We start from the raw sequence: 13,136 nt of genomic DNA, 5'->3' as shown, positions 1-13,136 counted from the left end.
TACCCCAGTCACTATTAGAGAGCGCGCAAAACAAAGATGGTACTAAGCCTGGGCCCAAAGAAGAAGAAAAGAAAAGAATAAAAGAAGAAGAAAGTAAAGGAGAAATTAAAAGATTAATTTCTGGTATAAAGATGTAAGAAAATGAAACGAGCATTATGCTTAGAATCAATAGAAGTTTAGTTCTTTAATTCTAAGCCTACAGTAGTAGTTTCATTATCTTCCTGTCAGTTAGTGAGCATGTTTAGTATTCAGCTTTATTTCTGTATACCATGAGTACATGCTGCTTTCCTTTTAGTATTTCAGATTTAGTATTGTTGCATTACTTTTATGCACTTCAAGTTTTTGTGAGATAGATTAGTACTTACTAAGCGTTTCACTTATAGTTTTATTTTCTTTCCTCCTACTGCAGATAAAGGAAAAGCTAAGATATGAAAGGGAGGCGACAGGGTGGTGGTGGTGATGAAGGTGTGTGATGACTGGGCTGTGGAGAGATCCAGAATTAGCTGGCAAAAATTGTCAAGACTTTATGTTTAATTCTTTTAGTTTCCTTAAGTGTTATTATGAGTTGAGACTGTATTTAAGTTTATTCTGCACTTTACTTTTATTATTTGTGGAGTGATGTAGTTGGTTGCTTTTGCTAGAGTAGTTGCTTTGGTTATAGTATGATTTTATTACTGCGTGGTTGTGAAAAATGTGTTCCAGCCGCCTGTGGCTGCGTATATATTGTTTGTATTATGGATTTGGTCACCGGTACAGGGGAGACTCTGTCGAAATTTTTCGGTAGGAATTCCTCTAGGGCCATGATAAATCTAAGTGTTGTTAATATTAGTATAAGTGACACTAGTAAGTAGAGTATAGATAGGTAACAGTCGCCCTTAGAGAGTAGTAGTAAGAAGGGTGGGTTGTTACACTGCCTATCTGGAGATGCTCGTATGTGGTGGGAGAGAGTTAAAAGTAAGAGAGCAGTTAATCAGATGAGCTGGGCTGACTTTGAAGCAGAGTTTTATGAAGAATTCTTCCGTCAGTGGATCACCAATAAACAGTATGAGGAGCTTATAGAATACAGACAAGGTGATCTACTAGTAGAAGAAGCGGTCAAAAGATTCGATATGCTAGCTCGTCTTTGCCTAGAGTTAATAAGTACAGAGAAAGAACGAGTCAGACGAATGCTGAGACCAGAAAGGACACTTAATGTGAGTAATGAAACTCACCGACCACAGATTGGTGAAGAGCTGGTCAGCAGGGAAGTGGAACTTGAGATTGAATTGGTTCCTGGTACCGGTCTAATTTCAAAAGCTCCGTATCGCATGTCTCTAGAAAAGTTGAAAGGGTTACAAGAACAACTACAGGAGTTACTCGACAAAGGCTACATTCGCCCTAGTCACTCACCTTGGGGAGCTCCTGTGTTATTTGTTAAGAAGAAGGATGGATCTATGCGCATGTGCATAGATTATAGGGCTCTGAATCAAGTGACAATGAAGAACGAGTACCCCCTTCCCATAATCGACGACTTATTTGATCAGTTGAGAGGGGTGATAGTATTCTCAAAGACAGACCTGCGCTCTGGGTACTATCAGCTAAAAGTGAAGGAAAGAGACATACCAAGAACGACTTTCAGGACCAGATACGGACACTACAAGTTCGTAGTCATGCCTTTTGGTGTGACTAATGCACCTGCAGTTTTCATGGACCTGATGAACAGAGTGTTCAGAGAATACCTTGACAAATTTGTCATTATGTTCATCGACGACATTCTAATCTACTCCAGAACCCCAGAGGAGCATGACACGCATTTGAGGATAGTACTGCAGACTCTTCAACAAAAGTAGCTTTACGCTAAATTCTCAAAGTGCGAGTTCTGGTTAAATCAGGTGACATCTCTAGCTCACATAATTTCTAAAGAAGGCATTCAAGTGGACCCAGCTAAAATAGAAGCAGTCAACAACTTGAGTAGACCCAAGAATGCCAGGGAGATCAGAAGCTTCCTTGGTTTAGCTGGGTACTACAGGAATTTTGTGGAGGACTTTTCCAGGATAGCGTCTCCACTAAAAGCCCTCACCAGAAAGAACAAGAAGTTTGAATGGTCAGATAAATGTGAGCAGAGTTTCCAAGAGCTCAAGAAGAGACTGACCAGTGCTCCTATTTTGACTGTTCCATAATGTGACAGGAGTTTTGACATCTACAGTGATGCTTCCAAGATGGGCTTAGGAGTTGTACTCATGCAGGAAGGAAAAGTGATAGCTTATGCTTCCAGACAACTCAAAGATTATGAAAAGAACTACCCCACCCATGATCTTGAGCGTTGTGGTCTTTGCACTAAAACTCTGGCGACATTATTTGTATGGCGTTCAGTGCAGAATTTTCACAGACCATCAGAGTCTTATGTACTTCTTCACTGAGAAGGACTTAAACATGAGACAGCGTAGGTGGCTAGAGTTGGTCAAAGATTATGACTGTGAAATCCTCTACCACCCAGGCAAAGCCAACAAAGTGGCAGATGCACTAAGCAGAAAATCCAGTGCATCCCTGATGTCTTTGTCATCATTAGCCCTACCACTGCAGAAGGAGTTGTCAGATTTTGGTATGGAAATTATTTATGGGCAACTCTCTGCATTGACTTAAGAGTCAACCGTGCTCGAGGATATACAGAGAAAGTAGAGTGAAGATCCTGATATCCAAAAGATCAAGCAAGGGATACAAGAAGAAGGAAATTCGGAGTTTCGAGTATCAGTCAGTGAAATTCTTTATCAGGGGAGCCGCCTGTGTGTCCTCAATGATGAAGAGCTGAGAAAGAAAATTTTAGAAGAAACTCATAGTACACCTTATTCCATGCATCTTGGTTCTACCACGATGTATCAAGACGTGAAACAGAGATTCTGGTGGTCTGGACTCAAAAGTGATGTAGCTAAATATGTCAGTACATGCCTGACATGTCAAAGGGTCGAAGCAGAACTCCAGAGACCAGGAGGAGTTCTACAGCCTGTTCCTATACCAGAGTGGAAGTGGGAAGACATATCCATGGACTTCATAACAGGTCTCCCAAGAACCACAAATGGATATGATGCAATATGGGTGATAGTGGACAGATTGACCATGTCTGCTCATTTTCTAGCCATCAAGGTGTCCCACTCTATAGAGGAGTTGGCACAGTTGTATGTTAAAGAGGTGATCAGACTTCACGGAGTTCCTAAATCTATTGTTTCTGATAGAGATGGGCACTTCACCTCTCACTTTTGGGAGTGTGTTCAGACTACACTAGGCACCAAACTCAAGTTCAGCACAACCTTCCATCCTCAGACTGATGGACAGACAGAGCGAGTAAATCAGATTCTGGAAGATATGCTCAGAACTTGTGCATTAGATTTCAAGGGAAGTTGGTGCAAGTACCTGTGCTTAGCTGAATTTGCCTACAACAACAGCTATCAGGCCACTATCAAGATGGCACCTTATAAGGCATTGTATGGCAGGAAGTGCAGATCACCCATTTGCTGGCAAGAAGCAGGTGAAAGAAGAGAGATGGAAGTGGAACTGGGCATTCAGACAGAGCTGATAGATGAGACTACTCAGGCTATTCAGAAGATCAGACAGAGAATTGAGATTGCCCAGAGTAGACAGAAGAGTTATGCTGACACACGTCGTAGGCCACTTGAATTCCAAGTAGGGGATTCAGTTTTTCTCAAGGTCGCTCCTATGAAGGGAGTGATGAGATTTGGCAAGAAGGGCAAATTAAGTCCTCGTTATGTAGGACCTTACCTGATCACAGCAAGGATTGGGAAAGTAGCTTACAAGCTGGATTTACAACAAGACATGTCGGCAATACATAATGTATTTCATGTCTCTCTGCTAAAGAAGTGTCTCCACGACCCTAGCCAAGTGATTCAGCCTCAGTCAGTGCAGATCCAAGAGGATCTTAGTTATGAGAGTAGACCTTCACAGATAGTGGGCAGAGCAGTCAAGAGACTAAGAAATAAAGAAGTGCCACTAGTGAAGGTTATCTGGCAGAACCTGAAGCACGAGGAAGTTACTTGGGAGCGGGAGGACAGTATGAGACAGAAGTATCCAGAGCTATTCTAAGTTCGAGGACGAACTTTTTATAAGGTATGGGGAGTTGTAACGACCCAATTTTCCCTATTTCGAGTTCCAAATGTCCATAAAAATATTTGGAAATGCTTTTAAAATATTTTAGAGATTTTTAGGAATTTTTAGAGTATTTTTATGCAATTTTTGGAGTTCGTTTGGTATTTTTACCGAGAGGAGAAAGTTAAAAAAAAAAAAAGTTGTAGAAGCTAGGTTTCGAACCCAGCTCCTCGGACCCAAGCACAACCGGCCCGACCAATCGAGCTAAGCTTGTTTTGTTAACTAAATATGGGAATAAATATATTTAAGGTATGGTAATTAATAAAAATCATAGTTATAAGAAAGGGGTTTAAGTTTTCCCGAACCCTAAACGTTTCTCACCCGAACCTTTCCTCCTCCCTCGCGACGGCGCCTTCTCTCTCGGGCGGAAACGCAGCAGCGGCTAGGGATTATTTTCCGGCGGCCGGCGAGCTCCCTTCTCCGCGGATTTTTCACAAGTCCGAGTTTCTCTCGGCAAGGAGGGCGTGCGGGCACAAGGAAGAGCCGAAACAACCACATCTCCCGAAGCCCTAGAAGCCTCTTTTTCCTCTCCGGTTGTAAGTCCAAGAACAGCGATGTAAGTTGCTACTCACCTGCAGTAGGATAGCTCCGGGATTTTCATTCATTGTTTTCGATTTTGCTGTGCTAATTTGCTGTCCTAAGGGTGCTGGTCCGAATTTGCCAAGTTAGGGCAATAGGTTTCGGATTTCTATGCTAGGGTTTTCCTTTGGAGTAAGATTGGGTTGCTGTTGAACAGAATTATAAGCTAGGGTTTCCCTTTCATTTCTGTAGCATACATATTAAGCATGCTAATTTATGGATTAAGTAAGTGGGGTGTTTTACTCTTATTGGTTCCTACCGTGGCACTAAACAGGGAAATGGACTATGGTTCCGGGTTGTTTTGAAGTAAACTTGAAGAATTCTATTGCTTTATGTTGTGAACATGTTTGCAAAGATTTTAGTTACAGCAGTACTTTCTAGTTGGTTTGTGCCGGGGAACATAACAAGAAGAACAAGCATGTTTTGGATCCATATTAGCTATAGACCTTTTATTGAATTGTTAGAGCATGAAATGCTGTAGATTTATAGCTCTTGTTGGATTTTCTCCTTGCTGCGATAAAAGAACAGCTTTGAAATCAAGCATATCAATCTTAGACTTCTTTGTTACCTTAATTAGCATCTCAGTCTTAGCATACTAGTTTTATTTGCATTTCTGCAAGCATGAACAGCTTTGTTTAGAGCTTAGAACAGTTTCTCTTTAATCGCATATTCGCAAGCAAGAACAATTTCATTTAGGGCCTAGAACAACCTTTCTTTATTTGCATTTCTGTTTGTGTAGCAATAGATGTGCATGAACAGATTTTCTAGTTTTAAGTTGCATTCTTTTGCCCTATTTTACAGCATGTTTAGGAAGCTTAAAGTTGCTTTCTTTTGTACTATTTTAAAGCATGATTAGTAAGTTCAAAGTTGCTTTCTTTTGCTCTATTTTATAGCATGATTAGTAAATTCAGATTTGCTTTCCTTTGCTTTGTTTTATAACATGCTTAGAGAGTTCAGATCTGTTTCCCTTATGTTATTTTTATATAGCATGCTTGGTTGGTTGTAATTCTACACTTGATAGATATATCTACAGGATTTTAATAAGCTTTAATCAAGGAGTATGAGAAGTATGAGTAAAGAAAAGAAAGAAAAAGGCCAAGGCCTTAAGTAGATCCCAAAGTCAAGACTTTAGGGATTTTAGCACACAAGGTGCTTATTAATATGCCAAGGCATTTAAAGAAGTAATTAAGATAATAAGTATTTTACTTTTAAGAAGAGGCTAGTACCTGACTTCCAAGGTTGTCGTTAAACAAATCCAGGTGTCCAATTCCAAGGTCTTGGCCCTGGTAGACCAAGGTCTGCTCTTTTAGGATTGGCGGCTCGCTACCCCAACCTATTAGGGAACGCGCATAAAATGGTACTATGCCTGGGCCCAAGAGAAGTTCATTATTATTTTCAAGTATTAAATTATAAATTTTAAACAAGTGAAATAAAAGAATAAGTTTAGAGTAAATGAAGTAAGTTTCACTTTGTTTTAAAGATCAGCAAGTTTAGTTTTCTTTTATGCTAGCAGCTTTTACATGTTCAATTTCTTACATGTTATTTATTTGCTAGTTGATGAGCATGTTTAGCTTTATATGTTAGCTTTTCAGTTAGTTGATTTCTTTGCTATTTATGAGCATGAGTAGCTTTACATGTTAGCATTCAGTTTTAGCATGTCTCTTTTATTTATATACATGCATATCGAGTTTTTGTGAGTTAGATAGCGCTCACTAAGTATTTTGCTTATAGTCTGCATTTCTCCTACTGCAGATAAAAGATAAAGGAAAAGGAAAAGGATAAGAAGGAAGGCGACAAGGAGATGCTGTGACGGTGTGTGATGCCAGGACTATGGAGAGATCTTGAGACTTAGCTTAAAAATTTATTAAGATTGCTTCCGTTGAATTGTTAAAAGAATTTAGAACTTGTATATGCTATTTTTATTGAAGTGTTTTTATCATGCATTGATAGAGTTATTTCTTTCAGTATTTTGATTCTTTTTCATATATATAAACTGCGTGGTTGTCTGATATATGTTCCAGCCGCCTGTGGCTGATGTATACAGTGTTGGTATATCAGTTTAAGGTCACCGGTACAGGGGAGATTCTGCCGAAATTTTTCGGTAGGGTTTCCATATGGTTTTTAATCACACCGGTTAAGTAGAGTTAGTAGTTAAGTAGCGTCCACCTTTAGAGAGTAGTAGTAGTGTAGAAGGTGGGTCGTTACAGATACTCAATCTCCTCTGGGGTAGAGTTACCGTTAGGTGCATTAGGGCAAGCCTCAGCCAGTACAAACTTATAGCTCTCGGCAGTAAGAACAATGTCCAGGTTCCTTTTCCAATCTATATAGTTGGGACCAGTAAGTTTGTTCTCTTTCAGTATAATGGCCAGTGGGTTGAAAGTCATCCTAAGAATCACAAAATAAATTTTGGTCAAGACTCTAAATTTAGAATAATATTGATTACTCAAACAATACTATTTAAATTTACCAACACCTCAAAACACCGTGAATATTTCATGCCACATTAGTGTGGACGTATACAAATTCAACATTTATAAGAGGAGGGAGTAACCCATTAATTTTATTATCTTGTCATCCTAACTTTATTACAAATAAAATTAATAGTTGGTTTTCCTTTGGTCACATAAAACAATAGAAGTGGCTCTGTTGGGGAGGATATTATTGAATGTGTCTAAGTGTATACCATTACTTAATACTTAGTCCATTAAATAGGATTGTGCCCCTTCAATTTGATCACACGCTCCTAAATAATTTCCTATAACCATCCATAAAGGAAGTTTGATCTAGTGATCTGCAACAAAGCCATCCGTTGTGGTGGGAGGCACTCAGAGCCAACACGTAAGCTTGTTGCATCACTTATAAACCATTAATGGAGACCATGGAATTTATTAAAATCCCTCTCCCACTTAGTTGTTTAAAAATGAGGATTTTAACATATGCTAGCATACATCACATGTACATAAACATCACAATAAATAAAAGCAATAAATTTAGAAATTAATTTTTCAACTATTATGGTCTTTTCCATCACTGTCTTCAGTATGCTCCAACCCTAGCTGCTGCCATCTTTAGCCACCACCATCGGGTTGAGTTGTCGCATCTATCTTGCTTCTTATTCCGCTGCGTCTCTAGTCCTCCAAAAGCACCACACCTCATAAAGATATGATCCGCGACAAATATAGAATTTTACATATATCGATCTTATATTCCATAAAGGAATACACATGTATTCTAGATTGAACAAAAATAAAATTCTAAAAATAACACAGCTCCTACTGTATTTGATACATACAATCATGCACACAAAATAATGCCCTTGACATGTCCAAGGGTCCAATCACACATAATATCTAAATGCCATTATAGTTGGAGCCTGCAACCATAAAATTAGCACATCCTACTATTATCCTGCCTAAATTATGTATGACATGTCCATAATTAATTTGAAAATCAAAACACACAGAGGCAAATCCTAGCTCTGATACCAATTGTTGGTTAGTCCTAGGAAAACCGTACTGGCACCACTGTACAAAAATTTTGAACAAGTATTGAACCTTTCCTTAAATAACCTATTATGTTCTTTAGAAGTTAAATTAGGAATCGCAGACGGAACTTAACATCATTGATTCCAAATTTAACTTATTTGTTCTTAATGGTTTAGATTTGAATCGCAAGCTGAACTTAACACTATTGATTCAAATCCACCTATGCTATTAATTCATTAACCAAAATTGGCTTCCAGGACTGCATGGCAAGACACATGACCTTCTTGAATATGGGAGCAACCACCACCGCCTAGACAAAGCCTTTTAAGGAAAGCTAATATTTAATTTCCTTAAATAACTCTAGGTTAACCAAAAAGAACAATCGAATCACAAATTCGAAAAATAAAGAAAACATAAACTCAAAAAATAAATTCAAAAAACTAGATCTAATGCCTCTTGTGTTTGGAATCTTACAAAGAGAAATAACTAGCATGATGCGGAAAATAATTGCTAATTATACCTTCTCTTTGTATGCTAATGACCTAGAGATCTTCTGCCGTATTCCTCGTCTCGCCTTGGACGTCGTGTGGGTGACGATCCTCCAAGATGAACACCACCCAAAAGCTTTATGTAACAACCACCCTTCTTACTACTACTCTCTAAAGGTGACTGTTACCTAACTACTACTCTACTCACTAATGTCACTTATGCTATTATTAGCGACACTTAGATTTATCACGGCCCTAGAGGAATTCCTACCGAAAAATTTCGGCAGAGTCTCCCCTGTACCGGTGACCAAATCAACAATACAAACACAATATACACAGCCACAGGCGGCTGGAACATATTTTTCCACACCCACGCAGTAATAATAACACAGTAAGTAAAAGAAAACTATTCTAGCAATAGTAACAAATATCTAACTCCAACAATGGGACATATCAAGCTACAAGTACGGAATAAACTCAATTACAATCCCAACTTCATAATAGTATTTAAACTAAAAGAAACATAAACTGAAACTCTAAATAGGTAGGTCCTGAAAATTCGCTAGCAAACTCTGGATCTCTCCATAGTTCAGTCATCACACACCTCCATCACCACCACCTTGTCGCCTTCCTCTCATATTTTAGCTTTTCCTTTATCTGCAGTAGGAGGAAAAAGAAATCTATAAGCGAAACGCTTAGTAAGTACTAAACTATCTCACAAAAACTCGAAGTACATAAAAATGCAAATGATACTGAAACTGAAATGCTAAAAGAAAAGCTACATGTACTCATCTATTAGCAAAGTACTCAATTAAACTGCATACTCATGATAAACCAGAATAAAGTTGAATACTGGAAATAAAACTGAACATGCTCACTAAACTGATAAGAAAAGTAATGAAACTCATGCTGTATGCTTAGAATTAAAGGAACTAAACTTTTGTTGATTCTAAACATAGGTGGTACTTGTTTCATTTACTTATAGCTTTATACTTGAAATTAATCTTTTAATTTCTTTTACTTTTACTTTTCTTTCTTCTTCTTTTTCTTTGGGCTCAGGCTTAGTACCATCTTATGTGCGCTCTCTAATAGTGACTGAGGTAGCGAGCTTCCAGCCCTATGAGGATAAAGACCTTGGTCTTACCAGGGCCAAGACCTTGGAATTGGTCACCTGGATTTGTTTAACGACAACCTTGGAAGTCGGGTACTAGCCTGTTACTTTAATTTACTTGTTATCTTTTATAACTAGACCTTGGTCTTTTCCTTTACTTATAGTTACCCATAATCCTCAAAAGGTTTAATAGGGCACATAATTATTCCACTAAAATACGTGGCTATTAATCTTATTAAAATAGCAAAAACAACTAACTATATGCTTCAGATTAAAGAGCTATTAAAAGCTATCTAACACATATATATGCATATGCATCAAAACAGGAAACTAGAAACTGAATTATAATTCGATACTGCTCATGATATTCGAATACTACAAGTGTATCTAACAAGTAGAGAATTGCAACTAACTGAGCTGCTATAAAAATAAAGCAAGCAAATCAAACTATAAGATAAGCTTAATAGCTGTTCATGTTCAAGAAATTCAAGAAACTAACACTACATACTTTAAATGAAGGTTGTTCTTGCCTTTCTAAGTAGCAGGGAAAATGTTAAACCCATTCTAACTAAATAAAGGGTTGTTCTTGCTCTTTGAATTGCAAGGAAAATACTAAACCCGTTCTAACTAAATAAAAGGGTTGTTCTTGGATAAGGAGCTACTCATGCCTATTTAATAAACTTTCCTACTTAAAGCAAAGCTGTGAAATTCGGCAACTGACTTGCATGTTGAATACAAAGGAAACTAAGCAATTGAAATGCAAAGAAACCAACCAACCCTTCAAGCTATACAATTCCCAACCTTCACAGGACTATAGTACCAAATAAAATCATTAACATAATTGGAAATGTGCACCCTTCATGGAACTCGGAACATAGGAAAGGTCACTGCTGCTATCAAGCATCTACACATGATATACCAAAGCATGCATCACTAAATCTACCCATGTTGAATTATTTCCAATTAAGCAAAGTGTAAGAAAAGGTTGCTTCTACTGACAGTAAGGGTGAATCCTGCACATGCTCACATAGCAACAAATCACAACGGCTCATGTTTATGAAATAACCAAGCAAACTAAATTTGCAATGTGATTAGAAACAAAACTAAATCATAAACGAATCTGCACTTGCTTAAAGAAGCTAGACTAAGTTTGCACTTGCTAATAGGAAAGGACATAACCCGGTTCTGCACTTGCTAACAGGAAGGGCAACTAATTTAAATCCAGCAATACAAATAGCGTGAACAACCTCTAATTTCTCTAGAAATTAAAGGAAAGACTCCTATTAAACTCTTAATAAATTCTTAGCAAGAACCCAATCAAATCCTCTAGCAAGGAAAGAAAACTCTAGCATATGTTTCTACTCGGCACTGTGAAGTCCGGAAGCAAGGGAAGAAACACTAGCATGTATTTCTACTCGGCACTGTGAAATCCGGAAGCAAGGAAGAAACCCTAGCATGTAATTCTACTCGGCACAGCAAAATCCGTAAGCAAGGAAATCAAATCAAAGCTCGGAGCAACTCCTACCACAGGTGAGTAGTACTTACCCTTTGTTTTCTTGGACTTACAACCGAGAAGGAGATCTAGGGGGTTCGGATGAGCCCCCAACCGAAGGAGGAAGGAGGTTCTAGGTGAAGATCTCGGCGGCTCTTTGGTGTTTTCGGGCTCCCTTCGTCGAGGTAACCACACACGGGTGAAGATCGGCAGGAAAGAGCCTTTCGCCGGCGCCGGAAGGAGGAAACCCTAGCCTCCAGCTGTGATTTCGTCCGAGAAGAGGAGCGACACCGTCGGGAGGGAAGGGTGAGGAAAGGGAATTAGGGCACGGGAATAAGTGAGCTCCCTTTTGTAACTAGGGCTTCATTATAGCTTAACTATATTTCGATGTAGGTTTAATTAAGAAACATTCGGCTGGTCTGTTGGTTAAGCGAATCTCTGCTTAACCCGAGGTTTCCGGTTCAAACCTCGGCTTTGACAATTTTTTGTCAAAACTTCTTTCGTTTAGTAAAAATACCAAAAGACCTCCAAAAATTACATAAAAATACTCTAAAAATTTCTAAAAATCTCTAGAATATTTTTAAAACATTTTCAAATATTTTTAAGAACATTTAGAACTCAAAATAGGGTAAATTGGGTTGTTACACTTTCTTCCTCTTCCTCTAAAATCCGGCCACCACCACCACTTAAGGAGAAGAGAGCAAAGGGAAAGGGAGAAGAGAGAGGGCCGGCCACACCAAGAAAATCTCCAAGTAAGAGAATAAGAGTTGTGTTTCATGAAGCCTACTCATCCCTTCTTTTATATTACTTGCCCAAGGCAAATAAGGGAAGAATTTTTACAAAAAATAAAATCTTCCTCTAGTTTTTCCTTTTTCCTTTTATTTTTCCATTTCTTTCCTCTTGATTGAATGGTTGGATTGATTTAATCTTGGCCGGCCCCTTGTGTAACACCCACGAAATTATAAGATAGGTGTATGAATATTTTTATTTTCCTTAGAGCATAGAAATGAAAAGAATAAGAGAAAAAGGAAAATAAAAACAAAAAAAGAAGAAATATAGAATAAGAAGAGGTGAGTGAGGTCAAGGATTGAACCTTGAACCTCCCACAAATGATGGAGATAGATTTATGAATGATAACCATTGGGATAAGAAGAAATAATTGGAATGAAAGGAATGAAAAATTTAGTTAAAGGAGAAAAGAAAACTAAGCAAAAGAGCAAGAGAAAACCAAGTTGCTTACCTCCTTTTCCCTCTTGGTTAAGAAAAAGGGAGCAAGCAAAAGAAGGATTGACTACTTCCCTTCCCCTCTCTATTTTCGTGGGAATTAATGGAGTGAGGGAAAAGAGGAGTTGGGGGAAAGAATGGGGACATGTCTCATTGGCAAGGGATAAATAGGATTAGAGAAGAAAACAAAGGGATTTAATTCATTTTCTTCTTCCTCCTTCTTCCTTCTCCATTCTCACCGAACCAAGAAACTCCTTTCCCCTCCTCATACCAATTTCTAAGTTAAGTTATTCTCCAAGAAAGCTAATTACTGAGAAGGAAACTTCAAGTTCTAGCCCTTACAAACAAAGGAAACAAGAGAAGATACAAGAAGAAGAAGCTTCCACCTTCCTTATCACTAGAACACCTTTTTTCTCTAAGGAAAACCACAAGCGAAAGGATGTAAGTTCCCCTCACCTGTGGTACAATAGCTCTTATTTTGCTATGAAGATTCGGTTGCATATAAAAAAGAAAGAGAAAGCTAAGAAAACATCATGAAGGAATTCTAACCAAGATAAGATCAAAGGAAGGATATAGAGAATGAAAGGATCTAGATTTAATATGTTTGAATATTTCTCTTG

This window comes from Zingiber officinale, chromosome 11A, assembly GCF_018446385.1.
Source record: "Zingiber officinale cultivar Zhangliang chromosome 11A, Zo_v1.1, whole genome shotgun sequence".
NCBI classification, from domain to species: Eukaryota; Viridiplantae; Streptophyta; class Magnoliopsida; order Zingiberales; family Zingiberaceae; genus Zingiber; species Zingiber officinale.
Note: the sequence above shows the minus strand (reverse complement) of the source record.